The sequence below is a fragment of the Tenrec ecaudatus genome, chromosome 2, assembly GCF_050624435.1.
Source record: "Tenrec ecaudatus isolate mTenEca1 chromosome 2, mTenEca1.hap1, whole genome shotgun sequence".
Classification (NCBI taxonomy): Eukaryota; Metazoa; Chordata; class Mammalia; order Afrosoricida; family Tenrecidae; genus Tenrec; species Tenrec ecaudatus.
Genome location: NC_134531.1, coordinates 131,428,591 through 131,448,837, shown reverse-complemented (window position 1 = coordinate 131,448,837; position 20,247 = coordinate 131,428,591). Strand labels below are relative to the sequence as shown.

At 42.8% G+C, this 20,247-nt stretch overlaps 1 protein-coding gene across 7 annotated transcripts in view; it reads left to right on the top strand.

Moving 5' to 3' along the window:
• MARCHF3 (membrane associated ring-CH-type finger 3) overlaps nucleotides 1-20,247 on the top strand; it is a 168,129-nt gene that overhangs the window by 72,543 nt on the left and 75,339 nt on the right. For 6 of the 7 annotated variants that reach the window (XM_075541477.1, XM_075541479.1, XM_075541478.1 and 3 more), the window contains one exon: nucleotides 3,357-3,399. The exons of the other annotated variant lie outside the window; for it this stretch is intronic. The gene's annotated coding sequence lies outside the window, so the exon portion shown is untranslated. The remainder of the gene's footprint in view (nucleotides 1-3,356; nucleotides 3,400-20,247) is intronic. 7 annotated transcript variants of the gene reach the window in all.

Genomic DNA, 20,247 nt, shown 5'->3' with positions numbered 1-20,247 from the left:
AATAACTGCCAAGTTACTTAAGATTCGTCAAATGTCCTACTTTGGTTTGCAGGGGACTCACAATAGAATTAACACTGTCTGGACGTGTCTACAAAATAACAGATGTGATGTCTAGATGATGGCCCTTCTAAAGTGTGTGGGAAACTACAGTATCTTTTCATTCCATTTCTCAACAAACTTTTTGAAGCCCCCTTGGTGTGTGTAGGTACATTTTTTAACCTTAGCCTAGAAGGGAACTGGCATGGAACATCTCAGACCCCCATTTTCCTGATGAACTGATTTATAAGATCTAGAAAAGTGAGATGACTGCAGAATCAAGCAGCAGGTTGATGCTGTGTACCTCCATGAACTCGGACAATTTGTTCCAAACTTCCTTTCCTGACTTCTCACACTGCACAATGAAAGTCACCCAGCCTTCTTCCTCCGGTGCTGCTCTCTCTCTGACTAGCGCAAAGGAGCGTGCATATTTATGATGACTGTTTGTCTCCACTGTGGATGGGTAACCATAGCAGCTTTGGTGTTGTCACATCAAGCCTGTCAATATAATTGTGTAGTGGTATCCCTAGTGTTGGGAAACACTCCTTATTCTCCTTGGTCTATATTTAGCAGTGACGCTTAATGATGTGACTATGGCATATAAACAAGCCCCACCCAGCATGATCCCAAATGACTAAATGATTGCCTGGGGATTGCTCAATGCACATACTGAACACTGAAATAAAAAGATCCTGCCTACATAACTTTATTATGACTATAAACTTGGCTTCCTCCTATTTTCGGCTTCAAACCAAATTATATATGTTTGATGAGGCCTAATTACTTATTAGATCCAGAGAATACCAGAACAGAATACATCGTGTTGAAATTATAATTTGAATTTTAATCAAGTGTTGTTTATTCTCAAATACTGACTAATGAAATAAATCCAGTACTGTAGTCATACAAATAAACAGGGGCAGAGAGGGACAAATCATATTGCTGTCCATAAATACTTTGAAATGACAGTAACGGTGACTGTTGGCATTTTTTTCTGCCTTTTCCATGAACCCTTTTTCATCATCCTTCTGGTGGCTGCTTCTCATAGACTGACGGCTGCCTCTGAGTTTCGGCTTCTCTGGTTAGAGTTTTAACACACTGTATCCAACCCCATAACAATTCTGTAAAGTTTAATTTTGATAGACGTTATGCAAGCCTTGCACGTAGATCAATGGTCCTCATTTATGACAAAGAATATCTTGAAACCTTTCCAGTCCAATGTCCTCAGTGATGGAGAGGGGACATTTAGTCCCAAGGACTTTGGTTCTGCTCAGTTCTGCTGTCTGTGTCTCTCCCCTTCAGCCAGCACAGCTGAGATTCGGACATTGGCAGTAAGTGTTTGTAACAAGAGATGCCACTGAATCTGTGAAGTCACGGCTGGGGACCACTCGAACACATCATTTTTAATGTTTGTAACACACAGGCCCCAGTTACCTGAGAATCATATAAATAATAGAAGCGTAGCATTAGCTGAGTAATAACCCGAGCTACTTTGATTTCATTCTGGTTAATTCATAGCTTCTTCTAATCCAAGTATTTCATTGTATATTTATTTTATTATATTGTATTATATATAACATGTAGTATATTTCCATTTAAACCTTTGAATATATGTATATTATATATATCTTTATTTTTACCCACAATTGCATATTTGGATATGTGACCAGCTAGCAAGTTAGAAGGCTTACGTTGTCGCCGTAGAAGAAAGATGAGGCTGTCCGCTTAGGAAAAGATTTCCAGCCTTGGCAATCCTATGGGCCAACTCTGCTCCGGGCTGCTGCTCACTAAGCAGCCAACACAACTCCATGGTCCTGAGTTTGGGGGTTTTGTTTCGTGTTTTGTTTTAAGGAGTCAAGTAGGAACAAGATAATATAGTCTTTGATTATGAAAACGATAGCATTTGGGCCACATTTCCAGGCATTCTCTTAATGTGTGGAAACTAGCAAAATCCAGTTGTTGTAAGTGGCTTGAGGGCGTGGCAATATATTGGTTTTCTAAAGTAAGTCACAAAAAGTATAGAATGAGTTCGGCGTATAGGGTTGCTCTTGTAGCTACAAGCAAACCTGAAAGATCTGAGATTTACTTTCTGAAACACTTCCACAAGGGAAAACATTAATAAACATTAATAAAATATTAAAAAGAAATTCTTTGTGTTTGCATAAAATAAGCAAAAATAAGATTTATGCCCTGACTCAGTAAAGATACTGAAAATCATTTTAATTTGTAAATATTGATAGAACGTCTCTGTATTTTCACATGGCCAAGTTTTAGGGCTCCTGGTTTTTCACTTGGAGCGTTACCCCAGGCGGGGAATGGCGGGAGGGATGTTGGGACTGTTAAACTAACCTGGATTCATGATTTATACCGTCTGAACTAAACTCTCTGGAACGCAATTTATAAATTATGTGTCGACTAAGAGAATAGCAGAGACCACAGACAGTTTGATGAACAATTGCTACATGGGCCCACTTAAGCCAACCTCTCGTGGAAATTTTGTTTAAAGTATAAAAACTGTTAGGACCTACCAGGCACTCCAAAATCACTCTTTTGCCTGACTTACTCCAAGATGGGCTGAAGCCAAGCTGGACCAACTTGCCTTTTGAAAGATAATTAGCCAAATAAAGTTCATCAGCAACCCGCATGGCTTGACTTCATACCATACCAAAATTCTAACTGAAGCCCCTCCCCCTGCAATGTATATCCATTTGTTCTTGCTGATTTCTCAGAGGAGTTCTTAGGGCAGAGCTGAGCACCCTCTGTGGAACTTTAGCTGAGCAATAACCTGGGAGACAAAGGTACAGCAGTTATTCGTCTGGGGAGTGATGTTGGTTGGACTGGAATACCAAGCAGTGCTAGCTGTCTGTTAGTCCCTGAGATGTTTTCTGTAGAGATAAAGTAATTGGAGCTTAGGAACAATAGGAATTATGGGCTATGCACCTTTCAGTACAATACATATTTTTAAAGAACCCTTTTAAAAAAAACAATTTATTATGTACAGAAAACCTGCAAAGATAGTACAGAGTTCAAATATGCCGAGCAACCAGGCTCCCTTAGACCAACCCCTCACCTTCATATGGCGTCTTTGTTAAAATGAATGAACCAGTGTCACTCACACGTATTACTATCTAATGTCTATCCTGCATTCGGATGTCCTCCAGGGACCACAGTGCATTTAGCTGCTAAGTTCCTCCTGACCATTTCTCAGACTTTCCTGGTTTCTGACGACCTTGACAATTTCGAGAAGTACTGGTCAGGTATTCTGTAGACCTTTCCTCAATAAGGATTTGTCTGATTTTTCTTTCTTTCTTATTTTAAAGGAATAACCTGAGGTTTTGGATTGTGAAGAGGAAGACCACAAAGGTGAAGTGCCTTTTTCATTACTTCGTGTTAAGAGGATTGACCATCAGAATGGCTTGTCTCTGCTGACATTGGCTTTGGTCCGTGTGCTGTGGTAGATAGAGTAGGGCATGTTTCTCCACTATAAAGCAGCTCTCCATCCCCTCTTCCCCTTTCATACTACACTCAGTTCAATTCCCTGCCATGGATTCGATGCGGACGTAGATCGACCCTACAGGGCAGGTTAAAACCGCCCCTGTGAGTTTCTGAGACTGCAGGAGGAAACCACATCTTTCTCCTGAAGAGAGGGTGGCCGGTGTTTTTGAACTGCAGACCTTGCAGTTAGCAGCCCAACTCATAACCACTATTCCACGAGGGCTCCTTGTCATTCTCTTCTCTTTGGAAGAAAGTCACTGTGCACAGCCCACACTTAAGGAAAGGAGAGTTGTGCTCCACATCCTTGAAGGTGCTGTGTCTACATAAATTAGTTGAGATTCTTCTGTACAAGAGAGTCCTCTTTTCCAACATTTATTAATTCAGTTCTCTATTTCTATCATGATGGACTGATAGTTTTATTCTCTGGATTGTAAGCCAATGCTATTTCACGGCTCTAGTGGTTCTGCCTTTGCTCCTGGGAACCCTTTCCGTTGATCTGTCTCTTTCACATAACCCATCAAAGTGGTTTTATTGTCACCTTACTGATGACTTGTTTTTAAGTTAATTTATCTTGCAGATAAAAATCAAATAGTGGTTGTCAATTTTCTGTATGCCAAAAGTCAGTCACTTTTATTAACGTAAACAGTGGCTTGTTTTTTAATGACTCACATTTCATTTATTAGCCAGAAGAATACGCAGTAATCCTTCTTCTTCCTCCTCCTCCTCCTCCTCTCCCCTTACTGCATGCTACCCAACCATGCAACCCTTTATAAATTCAAAGATTAATTGTTTTAAAGGCAAAATTGGACCCACTGACGCCCTGATGGCAGAGGGGTTAAGTGCTTGGCAGGTTCGAACACACCAGCCCCTCTGCGGGAGAATGTGGCGGTCTGCCTCTATGTGGACTAAGGACAGTCTCGGGAACCCCGTGCACAGCTCTCCACCCTGTACGGTTGAGACGAGTCTGAACTGACTTCATAGCAATGGTTTCAGTTTGGGTTTGTTTGGACAGGTAGATCAGAGGTGCTCAGGGGCCTGGGGTTAGAGATTTAGACGCTCTGGCACTGCAGTAGAGGAGAGTGCTCCACTGCAGAGTGTTAGGGATTCAACCTGCCGACAGCACCATGGGGCAAAGGCGAGGCCGTCTGCTTCGCAGAAGGTCACAGCCTAGGAAACCCTAAGGGACTGCTGTGTGCTGGAATCGATGCAACAGCGCCAGTTTGGCTTATGAGGAAAGAGACCCCAACAGCAAATCTGGCAGACTACAAATGCAGTGGGCTTTTATAAGTAAAAAAGAAAAATTTGCACACACACACAAAAAAAAACCACCACAACACTTAAATTCATAAGCCTGGCTAGTTATTAAACTAATATGTGATCAAGAGGGTCTCAGTCGAAAACGTAGGGCTTAGAGCATGCTGAATGGTATTCTCTGGAAGTGTATTGTTAAAATCCGGAAAAAGCACTCTTCCCCACAATCATTCAGTATTGTCTGGAAGCTGCCGCACAGCCATGACATAGAACTCAATGTTACCCCTTTGGAAAGGACAAGAAAGATGATCATTATATTATGGTTCTAATTCTGTTTACTAGCTGGAAACATAAAAGAATCAACTATAAGTAACATAAATAAAAATCTGATAATATGTGACTAGATATAAAATAAACCTAAATCAGTAGCTTTCCTCTTCATGGACAATAAGATATAATGGAAAATATCCCATATATATCCCAAAATACTCAGTTATCAATACTCAGAAAACGAACATATGTAACTGGAGGAAATAAAAAGAAACTTTGAATAAATATCATGTTTCTAGATCAAAAGACTAGATATTCTTGAGATTTCTTTCTTTCTGTATTATTGGTTAAATACGAAATCGCAACTTTGAAAATGATGATTCAAAAGAAATCATTTGCAAGAACAAACAGAAATGATTAGTAAAATCTAGCAGAAAATAATGTTGGCGAATCCTCACCAATCAGTTCGTAAAAGCTCTAATGCTTTTTGAGTGAGATGTTTTACCAGAATAGGTAGATTAATGGAGTGATACATAATTCCAGGGTATTGTATGTATAATTTACTATAGATGAATATGAAATAACTATCTACTTAGTGAAGAATTTTTCAATTATATAAAAGCATGGAATCAATTGATAAGCCATTTGAAGAAATTGTAGTTCACTCTTAACATCACATCAACATAAATTATCAGTGTACTTCAGAGTTTATGAAATCACAAGAGCCATACAAAGGATAGGAGGACCCTCCCTCTGCTCTCAGAATGAAGGGCCCCCTAAGCACAGGAGTAATGGAGGAAGGAAACCCCACAGAAAAGGATCCGTCAGGTTCCCTTCTAAAGCCTGCATGTCAAAATAGATACAAAGTAAAAAGAGAGATGACCAAGTATTTTAAAAGTTAATCGTGGGAGAAAGGGGGCCTCCTTTAAGAAGGAGTGAGTTTCTGTTTATGGTGATGGAAAATTTGACACTGATTATGGGTGGTAGTTACAGAGTATGATTAATGTAATTGATAGCCCAAAACTTTACACGTAAAAATGTTGAATTGGCAGACATTGTGCTCTATATGTACAATGCGAAAAATAATCCAGTATATGATAAGTTATTAGTATCTTAATGTACATACTGAATTCCTAAACATCTCTTAGAAAAAAGGCAAAAGCTCCAATAGAAAACTGTGGCAAAATATTAATCAACAAATCAGAAAAGTGAAATACCATGACAAAGAAAACTTTTATTTAAATATTTACTTAAAGAGACTGTAATAATGAAATACTCCTCACATGCCAAAATGAGGAGATATTTTAAAATATTAAAACCCGTTTTGCCCCCCCCCAAAAAATGGATAAAATGGCCAGTTGAATTTACTGCCAATAGAAGCAAACGTTTGAGAGAAATAGAATATGTTTTTTTTCTCCATAGCTCTTACAGTGTGAATTTGATCAGGAAGTACACAATCTTTATTTCTTCATAGGTCAATATTTGTCACATATTCCTTCATATGTCAATCTTTATTTCTTCATAGAGACTAGTTTAAAATCATGGTCAGCGTAAGGGAAGGCAAACAAGTGCAGTAGAAAATGCACAGCAGTTCAAAGTGAGTGCTAGATCCCTGTGTATCAATGTGGATGGATTCTAAAAACTGTGTTGACTGAATAAAGTGATTTTGGAATATGTATGCTATAGTAAATTGGACATTAAATGCAATACAATTTTTATAATAAAATATGAAATTTATCTGCACCATAAGAGAAGTCCCAAGATTAAGGGAAAGATTAAAGAATACATTGGGGACGAGAAAAGATTTGTTCAAGAAAAGATTCTGATTATAATCTCAGATACTTTCATTGAAAGAGGTGGTTCATGAGGGTGGGAGTGGGGGAAGGAGGGTAAAAAGAGAAACTGATACCAAGGACTCAAATGGAAAGTAAATGTTTAGAAAATTATGGTGGCAATATATGTACAAATATGCTTGATACAATTAATGTATGGAATGTCATAAGCACTATAAAAACGCCCAATAAAATGATTAAAAAGAAAAAAGAGGTGGAAACTCCAGAAGCAAAGCCAAAGATATATAGGAACTTGATATAGAGTGGACAGGCATTAAAAGTAAGTGGAAAGGCTATCAAAAGATATAGCGTCTGGGGTCTTAAAGGCTTGAAGGTAAACAAGCGGCCATCTAGCTCAGAAGCAACAAAGCCCACATGGAAGAAGCACACCAGCCTGTGCGATCACGAGGTGTCAAAGGGATCAGGTATCAGGCATCATCAGAACAAAAAAATAATTTCATTGTCAATGAGGGAGGGAGTGCGGGGTGGAGACCCAAAGCCCATTTGTAGACCACTGGACATCCCCTTACAGAAGGGTCTCAGAGAGGAGACAAGCCAGTCAGGGTGCAGGGTAGCAATGATGAAACATACAACTTTCCTCTAGTTCCTAAATGCTTCCTCCCTGCCCCACTATCATGATCCGAATTCTACCTTGCAAGTCTGGCTAGACCAGAGGGTGTACACTGGTACAGATAGGAACTGGAAACTCAGGGAATTCAGAGTGGATGATCCCTTCAGGACCAGTGGTGTGAGTGGCGATACAGGGAGGGTGGAGGGAGGGTTGGGTGGAAAAGAGGAACCTTTTTCAAGGATCTACATGTGACCTCCTCCCTGGGGGACGGACAACAGAAAAGTGAGTGAAGGGAGATGTCAGACAGTGCAAGATATGACAAAATAATAATTTATAAATTATCAAGGGTTCAGTGAAGGAGAGGGGAGCGGGGAAAGAGGGGGAAATGAGGACCTGATGCCAGAGGCTTAGGTGGAGAGCAAATGTTTTGAGAATAATGAGGGCGATGAATGTACAAATGTGCTGTACACAATTGATGTATGTATGGATTGTGATAAGAGTATGAGCCCCTAATAAAACGTTTAAAAAAACAGAATCCCCCAACCAAAACCCACTGTCAGAAAGCCGATTCTGCCATAGTCTTTTAATAAGAAAATTTATCTGAAACACAAATGACAAAATGCAAACTTTTAAAAATCCAGTGCTGTAAGTGGAAGGGTGTTTGATTTTGCTGTTCAACTTTTAAAGTAAAAGAATACTTTTAGCTATAAAATGAGAAGAGTGGGCTATATAAATGGAAGTAAACATTTAAAATGTTAAAAATTAAAAAGTCGTTTGATGGGCTTAAAGGAAATTCAGGTCTCCTCGAGCATAGCACAAAAAAACAAGACGATGGAATGGGCGGGAGAAAATGCGATGGGCGCCTTGCAATGGGAGACTGAAGTTCAAGATCCAACTATTAACAACACCCAAAGGAGAGAACAAAGGCCACAGGAGGGCAAGTCGTTCAAGACGCAACTGATCATTTCCCAGAAGCGAGGATAGGCCTTCAGAACAAAAGCGCAAATCCTTATAAAATGCTGAACATAAAGAAACAAAGAAGTTCATAGAATTCAGAGGGAGAGGGGAGAATCACAAGGAAACATGAAGCATATTGGCATTTGCTTCCCCTCAGCAACACTGGAATTAGAAAAATGACTTCCAAAGTCCAGGGAGAAAATTCTGAACTAGAATGCATCCACCATTAAGATATTTATGGATGTGAAGACAAAGATATTTTTAACATTTGTTCTATTGTTGACAATATGCAAAGCAAAGCATGCACCAAGCAATTTCTGCAAGTGCAGTTCAGTGACACTAATTCCACTTTCCCAGCTGTGTAACTTTCCCAGCCTCCTGACGGAGCGTGTCCTTCCCCTGCCTGTCAACGTAGATTGAGAGCCTCTGAAGTCTCTATCTAATCTTTAGAGCCGCTGTTCTCACTTTAATCCCCTCTAGACAGTAGTTGGAATAGAGATGTTTAAACACATGCAAGAACTCAGAGTTGACTTGCCTTATGTATTTTCTGGGATGGGGAGGGGACGCGTGTGGGGAAGGCAATTTGCTTGAAAATGTTCTGGCAAAGGAGGCAGGGAGCCCGAAAGAGAGACAGAAAGAGTTCATGTTCAGAAACGACTGACCCGGTCAGAGTACAGGGGACGAGTTTCTAGAGGTAGAGGAAGGTGTGCAAAGCCATTTGTCTGAATTACAAACATGAAGCCAGACAGCATTAGAGGGTGTGATTTTTTTGGTCATAGTTTGACTAAGAAGCGCTATGGTTTTAGTGTTAAGGCAAAATACTATGCCCCTTCTTTTAACAAGAAAAAAAATTTAAACGGATGTACTTAAAACTCTTGATGGGAGTTGGGGTAGGGGGGCCTACAGAAGAAGTGAATAGGCCAACAAAGCAAGTGAAAATACATCTTGGTGTTTGCACAATTGATAGAATATAATAAAGGAAAAGTCTGAGCTCGAGGCTTACAACAGTCTCCAGCAAGCCGCATGATCTAAGGAACCTAACATCTCCAAGGGTCCAATCACACTCTTAGTTCTTAAAAAAATCCCAAAAAACTCACTGCCATCGAGTTGATACCCACTCATAGCAACCCTGTAACAGAGCAGTTTACAGCTGCCCCTGTGGTTTTCCAAGACTGTAACTCTTTACGGGAGTAGAAAGCCCTATCTTTCTCCCCAGGGGTTGCTGGCAGTTTTGAAGTGCTGATCTTATAGTTAGCACCCCAAATCTTGCTTTACTCGGTTCACAAGACTCATCTTTCCTCTTTGATTTTAGGGTGAGGTATGAGACACGGGCCAGAAGGAGATTAGATGTGCACGACTCTGCCTGTGGGGCCGCCATGAGTCCACGTTGGCTCAGTGGCACGGAGTTTATCTTTCAATCAGCAGCTCAGTGCTTTCCCCGTAGCGCCCCCAATAGATGCTGGCCCAGCAGATAAACTGACCACCAGAGAAGCTAAAGCCCAAAATGGTTACATGTGGTTCCCGGGACAAGGGGGTGTTTATGAACTGAAAACATGGCACTTGTCGTTCGACACCGTTTTTAAGCATGGGCTTGTATTGCCATGAGAATATATTGTTTTATGATACAATTTAAAAGGGAGATAAAATAAAGTTTTTTCTCCCCCTTTAAAAAAGAAAAGGATGTAAGGTGCAAAAAATATAGAAGGGCTTATTGCTGAAGCTGTTCCTCTAGTAACTTCAGACTCCTCTTAGAGAATCGAGGGCCTAGATGGCAATCATGTCAAAACTCAAAAACCTGACCAGCAGAGCTCCAAATACTCCCAAGGGAAAGGCCTGTGGCGTGCATGACAGAGCTGTCGTGTACATCTAGTCTACTTCTGGAATCAACTGAAATCAGCAGGGTCAAGATGAGTCCTGTGAACCTAGGAAGCCAAAAAAAATTAAAAGCTTTAGAAAATTTTTAGACTGTGTGCAATGTAATCAAGTTCATTGTTCACCTCAAGTAAATTGCCATAGGCAAAATATGGCTGGACTATTTCATGTAAAAAGGCTGCAAGTATTACAAATATATATTTCAGCATTTTGAACTCCAGTTATTTAGAAAATGATAATAACAATAATAATAATAGCTAACATTTTAGGCAAAACACTGATGAACCCTTTGTGTATCATCTGCATTTCTCTTCAAAAGAATATAATCAGTACTATTATTTTCCTCATTTACAGGTGATGAAATTGAGACACAGAGGGTTGAATAACTTGCTCAGAATTACACATAAAATAAGAAAACGTAGGAATCTGCCTGATTCCAAAGCCTGTAAATTTAGACCTTATGATCTTTCACTGGGGGAGTTGAGTGTAACTGCTTCATATCCTCTTTCCAGTGTACTTTGTGTCATACATTTTGTATTTCTTGCCAATTCGCGGTCCAGCGTTGTTGTCATTGGGTACCGCAGACTCAGTCCCAGCTCACAGTTGCCCCTGCACGACAGAAGGGACCACTGCTCGACCCGCACCATCCTCTCGAGCCTCTTTCTGCCTGAGCCCGTTGTGACAGCCTGTGTCGGTCCATCCCATTTATAGCCCTCTTCCTTTTGTCTGATGCACTACTTTACCGAGCAGGTCTTTCTCCGGGAAACACCCAAAGCATGTGAGGCAAAGTCTTGTCATCTTTTCTGGCTGTCCTTTTTCTAGGACACACGTTTGTTTGTTCTTCTGGCAGGTTTTGGTATGCTCAGTCTTCTTTCCCAACATCATCATTCAAAGACATAGATTCAGATTCATTGTCCAGCTTTCACATGCCTATGAGGTGATTGCAAGAACCACCGTCGTCCTCAGAGTGGCAGCTGTGCTTTTGAAAGCTTTAAAGGAAAGAGATTGTACACATCTGCCCAGTGCACAATGTCATTTGATTCTTGGACTTGGGCTCTCAGAGGTGTTCGTTGTGCGTCCTACCACAATGGAATCCTTGGACTTTTTTTCCTTCTCTGTTTATCATGATGATGAGTAGTCCCGTTCTACAGAGTTTGGCTTTCTTTTGTTGAGGTGTAATCCAGCTGAAAACTGCAGTGCCTGGTCATCATCAGTACAGGTTTCAGGTCTTAGACCCTCTCAGCCAGCAAGGTTGTCATCTGTGTATCATGGGCTGTTAAGAAGCGACCTCCAGTCATTATGCCGAATTCTTTATGTAATGCCGTTTCTCAGACTGTTTTGTCAGCATACAGACTGAATAAGTGTGATACAGAGAAACAACCCTGACACACCTTTGCCGACTTTAAATCTCCCACTGTCTCCTGGTTCTGTGTGAATAACTGCATTTCGGTGTACGTACAGGCTCTACGGGGCACAGCTCATTGTGTGGCATCCCCATTCTTTGCAATGCTATTCAAAGCTGTTACATTCCACCTTGTTAACTGCCTTTATGTAGCCAATGAAGCCCAGGTAAACATCTTTGGGGTATTCTTTGCTTTCAGCCAAGATCCATCTACCGCAGCAGCGTATTTCTCGGTTCACGCCCTCTTAGGTCTGGCTTAGATTTCTGACAGTTTCCTATCATGTGCTGCTGCAACCATTTTCTAGTGATCTAAAAGAAAATTTGACTTGTGAGTAATATTAATGATATTGGGCTTTAATTTCCACGCACTGTTGGAGCACCTTTTTTTGGAATAGGCACAAATATGGGTCTCTTCCAACCAGTTGACCAAGCAGTTGTCTTCCAAATTTTTTGGTGTAGATGAATCAATGCTTCCAATATTGCATCGGCTTGTTGAAACATCTCAGTTGGAATGCCCGTCAGTTCCTGGAGCCTGGTTTGGTTTTGTTTGCTCTCATCCACTACCTCCAGTGCAGCTTGGACTTGTTCCTGCAGTACCACCAGGTTTTGCTCATACACCGTCTCCTGAAATGGCTGAGCATCAACCAGTTCCTTCTGATAGAGTGGCTCTGCGTATTCCTTCCATCTTATTTTGATGCGTCCTGGGTCACTGACTATTTCACACATAGGGTCTTTCGATAATCATCATGAGACTTGAATTTCTCCTCCAACTTGTCAGTTTGAGAATTATCAAGCATGGTCTTCCTTTTAGGTTTTCTACCTCTGTGTCTTTTCTCATGTCATGAGACTTTACTTCTTCCTCTGAGCCACCCGTTGCAGCTTTCTGGGTGTGCTTAGCTGGGTGTGCCACCCGACCACTCCAGAAATGACGAAGGCAAGACTACATCTCACTTACTGTGGACATGCCAGCCAGAGGGGCTGGTCCTTGGGAAAGGACCTCATGCTTAGTAAAGTGGAGTCAGTGAAAGAGAGGAAGCCCCTTGGTGAGATGGATTAGTACAGTGGCAGCAACAAAGGAGGCACCCATAGCAACAGCTGTGACAGTGGCATTCAGTGTTTTACGCTGTTGGACATACGGTCCGCTATGAGTCTAAAAGACTGGACAGAACCTAACAACAATAACAATAACAACAAGGATGATTACTCTGATGAATGAGAAGCATGATAGGAAAAGACAGTTATTCCAGGAAAGTCAGATCATAAAAGGAATGCTCTCTCTGATTAAAGAGCCTTGATGGCACGGTGGGTTAAGCAGTGGGCTGGTAGCTGAAAGGTCAGCGGTTTGGGCCCACCGGGCACTCTGAGAGAAAGATGTGGCAGTCTGCCTCCATAGGGATTATAGCTTCAGAATCCCTATGGCGTCGTTCGACTCTGTCCTAAAGGTTAGCTCTGAGTTGGAATCGACTTGAGGACACGGGCTTTGATGTTGTGGCTTTCTCTCTAGCCAAGTACACGGAGCGTGTTTGGGCTATCTATTCTCACAGTGACTACACTCCACATCCCAACAACACGCGCGTGTGCACACACACACACACACACACACACACACACACACACACTCACTCCCAACCCCTCTCCTCCCACCCAGTGGGAGGCGGGATGGTAGTGACTATGGTCGTGGTGTCTCCAGGGGAAAGACAGCTCTTTGTTCTCTTGCTCCTGCGCCTCCCTCAGTGGAATCAAGTGGTTGACGGTTATTTTCAGCCACTTTTGTCCCGAGGTAGAGGCAGAAAGGGGACAGTGAGGGTACCTTGACTGTCCTGTCTGTTCTCTTGCAGCTTTGTGGAAAGGAAACACCTGAAAATGCCACAGTTAGAGATTAACTCCTTCGTCAATAAGTGTCGGCAGCTAATCTCGGGCCAACCGAGTATGCTTGGGGAATAGCCCCTTTAGAAACCCGAGGAACGACATCACCTGTGGGCTTGCTTTCTCCCAAATACTGTCCAGGCATCTGCCATTACATCCTTTTTCTTTCTTTTAATTTCAAGGGGGAAAGGGATGCTAAACAGTTCTTGCAATCCTGAAGGGCAAATTGGATATGTTTGGACACATGCTGAAAAGAAATGGTTCTACAGTCTCTGCAGATGTAGAATTATCTTTCTAGCGCATACCCCACAGAGAAGTCCGTTTCACGAGCTCATTCCTCTCAGAAGACAAGCCACTGGGCAGCCACTTGCCTGGGATGGCTTCCATTTCTGAGCTCGACTCAGATTTGGACTGGACGAAGTCAAAAAGGGGCATCAGAGGTCCTTAGCTAATCTCTCTCTCTTTCTCTCTCTCTCTCTCTCTCTCTCTCTCTCTCTCTCTCTCTCTCTCTCTCTCTCTCTCTCACACACACACACACACACACACACACACACACACACACACACACACACCCCTCTGCTCAGAAGAAAGCTCTCTATTTCCTAGCCTCTAACTCCCATGGTTTCCTGGTAGCAGATAAAATAGTCTACCAAGTCCGACCTGGTTAGGAGAGCATCAGTTTTATAGTGGACTCTGGAAGCTGACTGGAGTCCCTGGGTGGTACAAGCAGTTAAGCACTGCCCTACTAGCTGAAAAGCTGTCAGTTCAAAGCCACTTAGAGGAACCTTGGAAGAACAGCCTAATTATCTAGTCTGCTTCCAGAAGGTCCCCCCCTTGAAAACCCCATGTTGTTTGGTGAAGTGCCGTCAAGTCTGTTCCAACCCAGTGGACCCTGTGCGCAAACAGAACAAACTGCCCAGTCCTGCCCCGCCCTCACAGCTGTTCCCATGCTTGAGTCGATCGTGGCAGCCCATTGTTACAGAGCAGTGAAAAAGGGGGAAACCTCAACAAGACAGATGGACACCCCATCTCCTCTTTCACTGCTCTGTAAGCAGAAAGCTGGGAGAGCCAGACAGGTGGCCACCAGGCGTCCGAATCAACCGGTGCGACCCTATACACAACAGAACAGAACACTGCCCGCTCTGCTCCACCCGCACTTCTTTCTTATGTGCCTGAGCCCGTCCCTCCAGCCGCTGGGCCAGTCCATCTTGTCAACGGCCTTCCTCTCCTGCTGAGCCCCTTTACTTTGCAAACATGACGTCCTTCTCCAGGGATTGCTCTCGCCTGACCACATGTCCAAGGGATGTGAGACAGCCTTGCCAGCCTTGCCTTTAAGGAGCTGGCCTTACTTCTTGCAATACAGTTTGTCTTCTTAGCCGTCCATGGGACTTTCAATATTCTTCTCCAGCGTCACCACACAAGTGCATCACTTCTTAATTGGGCTTCCTTACTCGAATGTCCAACTTTCACATGCATATGAGGCCATTGAAAATACTATGTCTTACAGAAAAGTGGGTGAAGGGAGACATCGGACAGTGGTAAGACATGAGAAAATAGTAATAATTTATAAATTATTAAGGGTTCATGAAGGAAGGAGGGTGCGGGAGGGTGGGGGCTGGAACGAGGAGTTGATACCAGGGGCTCAAGTGGAAAAAAATGTTTTGAGAATGATGATGGCAACAAGTGTGCAGCTGTGCTTGACACAATGGATGGATTGTGATAAGAGTTGAACAAGCCCCCAATTTAAAAAAAGGTGGGGTGGGGAAAGAAAGAAAATACCATGTCTTATGGATTATAAAATATTTTTACATGCATTGTGCCATTTTACCCTTTACACAGAAATATGATAACAAGTATATTTTGCAGATGAACTAACTGAATCTTGCAGAGGTTAAATGACCTACATCTTTCCACACAGTTCAGGCTGGAACCAGAACCAAGGTCACTTGAGTTTAGCCCCATGTACTTTTCACCTGAGGATCCCTGGCGGTGGAGCGGGTTATGAGTTAGGCTACTATCCACAAGGTTAGCAGTTTGAAGCTCATTGGGAGAAAGATGAGGCTTTCTACTCCTGCTGGAGCGACAGTCCCGGAAACCCACGGGTGCACTTCTACCCTGTCCTCAGGGGCCGCTGTGAGTCGGCTCGGACTCCATGACAGGGAGTTTGCTTTGGTTTACCTTTCACCTTGCTGCGAACCTGTCCACAGTGTGAAAGCATGTGGCCACCTGTAAGAGCTGGAAAGGAATCCCGGTGGCACTGCCAGGTAAGCATTAGATTGCTGCCCTCGGGGGGAGCAGGTCAGACCCACCAGCCACTCTGCAGGACAAAGACGGAGCTGTCTGCTCTGTAAATTGACAGCTGAGTCGGAATGGACTCAATGGCAGTGAGTAAGCATTGGAGTGGGAAGCATACCGGTGCCAGGAAGGGTCTGACGCGTGCAGTGTGTACTTACTTATGTGCTGGACCTCTGGAGAGGAACGGGCGAGTGACACGAGTATTAGTGGCGAGACTTGGTATTGAGAGGGGAGTTGGTGAGAGGTTAAGAAGAGGGATTTGGGAATCCGGTGCATGGCTTTGAGTCCTGCTTCTACCCCTGACAAGGCCTTGGGCAAGTGAACCTTGTGTGCTATAGCTTCTTAAGAATAATTACTTTTGCCTCAGAGGATTGTTGTGAGGATTATAATCTAAATGCTGAGAACAATGCCTGCACTCTACTGAGCACTTAATATTATTTTATAGCCTTTGTTATTTTCTTTTCCACTCGATAGTTTCTGTATGCCACAGAGGTAAGTCGGTATCCTGACTGATACAAATCTTAGGAAAAGAAAACCTTGCCAAGCATGTAATGCCGCTCCTTTAAGTAAGGCTCCACAGCCACGCAGTGCTCACGCTGCGCGGGACTTCATTACGCGGTGTTTCTGAGAATGTTTCAAAACAGCTGCCAAAAGACTGCTCTGAGATATTCATAGAGCTGGAATGAAAGGAAGTGACCGTGCGCCTTCCCTCGTCGCCATTCCCCTTCTCAAGTGTTCGCCAGTGGCTTACATGGCCCACAGCACCCTTTGCTGCCAAGTGCAGTTATAAGTCAAAGTTACTGAGACATTAACCGAATTCCATGAAAATAAGGAAGGAGGGAGTGGGAAGGAATCTTCTGTGGCTTACTTACCCTCAACCGTTCTCTTCCCATGTCATGCGTCTAGTTATTTCTCCGTATATCATTTTTATATCTGCATGAATGTTCATGGCTTTAGATAGTAAATTCAATCAAGGCAGGGACTAGGCCTATTTTTCAGCCTAGAGCAGGAATCAACAAGCCATGCCCATATCTGGCTCACTGCCTATTTTTGTACAGGCTGCAAAGAGAATGATTTTTAAACAGTATTTTTCAAATAGCAAAGGAAGAACAATATCTTGTGCCACCTGAGAATGACATAACATTAGAATGTCCGTGTCCGTAACTAAGGTCGTATTGGAACACAGCCGCCACTTGGCGCTCATGATTCAGACGGTCTCTCTCGGATTTCATGGTACAGTAGCAGGGCTGAGTCGGTGTGGTGACAGGGTCTGACCCAGAGTGCCTAAAATATCTACGATCTAACTTTTCACAGAAAAGATTTGTTGGCCTCCGGACTAAAAGAACTGGTAGCGCCCTTTAAAAAGTTAAGGTTTAGCCAGTAAATGCTAGATGGGCCAGCCACATTGACGCTTTCAAGGATTGTAAAACATATGGGGAACTGGAGAATCGGCGCTGTGGTGCAGTTTGTTTGTTTGTTTGTTTGTTTGTTTGTTTGTTTGTTTTTTAAGCCACATGCAATTCAATGGTTGAAAATGTCAAAAAAAACTTTTTTTAGTCTCTCAAGAAGGAGCACTAGACAGGAAGCCTGCCCCCCTCGAGTCTCAGGCAGCCCGGCTTCCATAAACCAGGACGAATCAGCACAGCTGCTTAGGAAGGTTTAGGAGGTTGGAGGAGATGGGCTCATTGCTTTAGAAGATACCTTCACACCGTGCCTTGAACCTTACAGGACCTGGCTGTCATTTCTTTCTGGACCTCTTCCCCAGGGAGAGAAACCCTAGAGGCTGCAGAGTCAGTCTTAGGTAGAAATGGTGGTAGGAATGGCCGCCTTTACTGCAGACACCTCCACCAGCAAGAGAGCCCCGGGCATTTCCGGCAGGCTGGCTGGTAAACCTACAAGGGAGTGAGGAATTAATGGATCCACTTTACTGGAGTGGAGGCCCAAATATCAATAGTGACTGTCAGAATCTTACTTTGCTGTTATCCTAAACCTAGACATAAACCGTAGTGGAGTGTGGGTTAGGCGTTAGACCGCTAACTATAAGGTTCGCAGTTCAAACTCACCAGCCCCTCCACAGGAGGAAGAGGAGGCACGCTGCTCTTGTAAAGATTTGCTACCTTGGAATCCTGGGGAGCACCTCTACTCCGTCCTTTAGGGTCGCTGTGAGTCCGAAATTACTCAACAACAAAGTGCCGCAGGTAGGTTTGGTAAACCTAGACACAAGCCTCTGGTCCATCCTGACTCATCTTGACCCCATGGAATAGGGTTTCTGAGGTTGTAAATCTTTAGCAGCATCAGATCGCCTCATCTTTCTCCAGAGGAGTGGCTGGTGGGTTTGAACCATGGACGTTGCAGTTAGCCATCAAATGCATAGCCTACACCACCACCAGGACTTGAGACACAAGCCGTACGCAGACTCCACTCCATGGACACTCTTATCACATAGAGCACATACTTGGGCTTGAGTTTTGAAAACCCACACATAGTTCTGAAAACTGTTTCTAACAAGTGTGACTTTTCTCACCTGTTTTTGCCGTTGTCGTTTTCCTATTTATTTCACCTTTTTACTGGGTACTTGGTGTCAAGATGCTTCTCCACACTTTAGGAAGATACAGCAACACTAAAACAAGTCGGCGTGAACTGATCGAGGTGCAGTGCTCAAAAGCACCCAAATGCAGCTTCACGTGAAGGTACTGCAAGGACCGAGGGCCCACTTTTCAAATGTTCCATTCAATGCTTGACAGTACTAGGTATTAGCAATTATTCACCATTCTTCTACCAAACTCTGGACATGCCTTTTCTGAATAAGAATAAGGCAGTTTTGCCCAACTTACGAAATAATAATTCCTGTATCTGTTTAGATGACAATTCAGACTCAACATTTTGACTATTTTCACTCTGAAACAGGGATTTGGAGGAACCTGCATGAATGTAAGGTCTTATACTTTCCACCACCCACAACAATGTTTATTATCTTAGAAAACGAAAAATTCGAATTTCTATGTTCTTAAAAAAGGGAGGGAGGGAGGCATTGGGAGGCAAACATAAGTCACATAGAGATGGCCTATACTTGTGACTGTTTTTAAGAGAAAAGAGGACGAACAGAGAGAGAATCGCTGTTGGATACGAGGTAGAATTTATATTTGGAGTTTGTTCCCTTCTAAATGCCAGATTTGAGGCTTACCTCCCTTTTGGTCCAGAAGAATCTCTAGTTGCTAATGTTGCAAGTAATTATTTTCAAAGCACTGATGGTAATTTCTTTCAGTTCTTCCAAGATAATTGCATTTTAATATAATTTATTTAATATATCTTATTTATTAATATACTATCTTGTGTTCCCAAAATAGAATCATGCTGAAGGTTAATCTCCCAGTACAGGTGATGTAGAAAAAAGTGAGGCAAGTGAAGGACCAAATCGTGTCCAGGGGGGAAGTGTTAACAAGTGTTCTCCCACACCAGCCATTCCTAAGACCTTTGGTCTCCCCTGGCCAAGGAGTTTCCACCACCTAGGGAAGTCTGCTTTTCAAATGAGGACATAAGAGAAAGGGGATTATGTGAATGAGACGTCCCTCCTAACCTTTTTGTGTAGGGAAAGTGTCCACAAGGGCGTGAGGTTGCTAATGAATAACTAATAGATGATAATGATGTTTAAGTTAAGGGCTGTAATCAACTGTAGTGTGTTTGTATAGAATTGAGTGCTAACAAGAGTGTGTGCATGTGCTATTGTTACATTATTATACACTATATAATATGATCCCTGGGGTTGTCGTGGTTCCACGTTGGGCTGCAAGCCACATGGTCAGCAGTTCAAAACTACTTGCAGCTCCAAGGAAGAAAGACTGCGCTTTCTACTCCCATAACCAGGTACAATCTCGGAAACCCACAGGGGGCCACTAAGAGTCAGCATTGACTGGATGGGTGTGAGTTTTTTTTAATCCAATAGAATAATAATACTATTACTGTGTAGTATCTCACAATTTTTATAAGATTTTCTGTGAAAAAAAATCGTGACCTGCATCATTTTGAGGGCCGTGAAGTCAATTCCAAACTCACAGCGACCCCGTGTAGAGCAGAATGAACACTGCCGGGTCTTTACAATTATTGTTGTGTGTGAGCCTGTGTGCCTCCAGTGACTAGAACATCTGCAGGATTCACTTTCATTCAGTGAGACTCTGAGAAAGAGATCAATGTAGGCTGCGCCCTGCTGTTTGTAAGAAAGAAGAAAAAGTGTTCATTTTGGCCTCTGCAAAACTGAAGAAATAGTACGTTTTCTTCATTGTAATGCATGTGGGAGGTTTATTTCCTTCAAAATGGATTCTGATTTCCTGTAGTTCAGTGGGACAGCACACAGAATTTCCTGGCCTACAGTTCTCGAGTGCTATGGGACATGGGACTGAAAT